Source organism: Pteropus vampyrus, unplaced genomic scaffold (genome assembly GCF_000151845.1).
Source record: "Pteropus vampyrus isolate Shadow unplaced genomic scaffold, Pvam_2.0 Scaffold116, whole genome shotgun sequence".
NCBI lineage: Eukaryota > Metazoa > Chordata > Mammalia > Chiroptera > Pteropodidae > Pteropus > Pteropus vampyrus.
Genome location: NW_011888897.1, coordinates 3,699,270 through 3,700,765, shown reverse-complemented (window position 1 = coordinate 3,700,765; position 1,496 = coordinate 3,699,270). Strand labels below are relative to the sequence as shown.

The window sequence follows — 1,496 nt, the reverse complement described above, 5'->3', positions numbered from 1 at the left end:
TGTAATCAGAGAAAGAAAGTCAGCTGTAAGTGAAGTACTGTTCTAAGAAAACATGAAACCAGTCCCTGTGTTCAAGGAACTTGTCACCTAAAATGGGAAACTAAACATCTCAGCAAGTTAACAGTCAATAGAGGACAGATCAGACAATTAGGAGACGATAATAACAATAGTAAGCATTGACAAATATCTACTCTCTGCTAGACAGTGGACCTGGCACTTTACACGTGTTATATCTCTACTACTTACAACACAACAATCCCATGAAAGAGGTATGATTATCATCTCCATTTTACATAGGAGGATACTAATGTGCCACGAATTGTGGCCATTTGTTCAGAGTCATAGAGCTAGAAAAAGGCAGAGCCAGAGGTGAAACCCAGCTCTATCTGACTCCAATGTCCACCCACTTCCCACCATGCTTTGTTTCTACTCCAGTTCTCCACCTGGCTTCTGTTGTGAAAATAACCACCTATTGATTGTGGGAGTGTGTTTTAAATGTAACACTTGCTTAGTATTCAAATTTTTAAAAAACTTAGAAAAATGTAAGGAGAAAAAAACTACAACCTTTTCATTAAGAGAATACCATTTTTATCATTTTGGCATAGTTTCTTCTAGCATTTTTTCCAATATACATACAAACCCCCACCCTCCACATACATATAGTAAACACTATGTATTTAAATGCTATGTATTTATATTTGTTTATATATTATCTTTTTAAATATATAGCATCTTTTGAATGTTATTATTGTCCTGCTTTTTCTCCTTTCACTTGAGCATGAGCATTTTCTCATGCTGTTTAATTCTTCGGGAACAAGATTTTGAATGGCTGCCTTGAATTCTATTGCATGGATATTTTATTTTATTTTATTATTTTATTTTATTTATTTTATTATTTTATTTATTTTATTTTATTTTATTTTTTTAGGCACGGCAACCCTTGGTTGACCTCACAGATTGCAAGGACTTTGTCAGTTTACGATCCCTTATTTTTAATTTTTTTTACACCTACAGCACCTGGTCTTCCTAGGTGGTCTTCCATCCAAGTACTAACCAGGCCTGACCTTGCTTATCTTACAAGATCAGATGGGATTGGGCTTATTCAGGGTGGCATGGCTGTAGACTTTCATGATTTTTTGAACCATTCTCATATTATCGAACATTTGAATTTTGTTCAACTGTCCTATAAACATTTTTCATTTCTTTAATTCCTTCCTAAAGCTAGATTCCTGGAAGTGGAATTTGGTTAAAGGATATAAACATTTTAAAAGTTCTAAAGAGATATTGCCCAATTGCTTTCCACAAAACCCATGCAGCTAACCCTTCATAGCAATGTGAGAGGGGCCATCTCAGCATTGTTAGGACTGAACATAGCTGTTAGGGTTCAGACTTGCTAAATTGATAGGCAAAAATACTCAAGTATCTATTTCTTTGCTAACTAGAGAAGTTTAATTTTTTAAGTATTTCTTGATATTAAAAAAATTTCTTCTGTGAAC

At 34.2% G+C, this 1,496-nt stretch overlaps 1 pseudogene; it reads right to left on the bottom strand.

Annotated features, from left to right (window-relative positions):
* Positions 1-1,005: 1,005 nt before the first annotated feature.
* LOC111743586 lies at positions 1,006-1,124 on the bottom strand (annotated as a pseudogene).
* Positions 1,125-1,496: the final 372 nt, after the last annotated feature.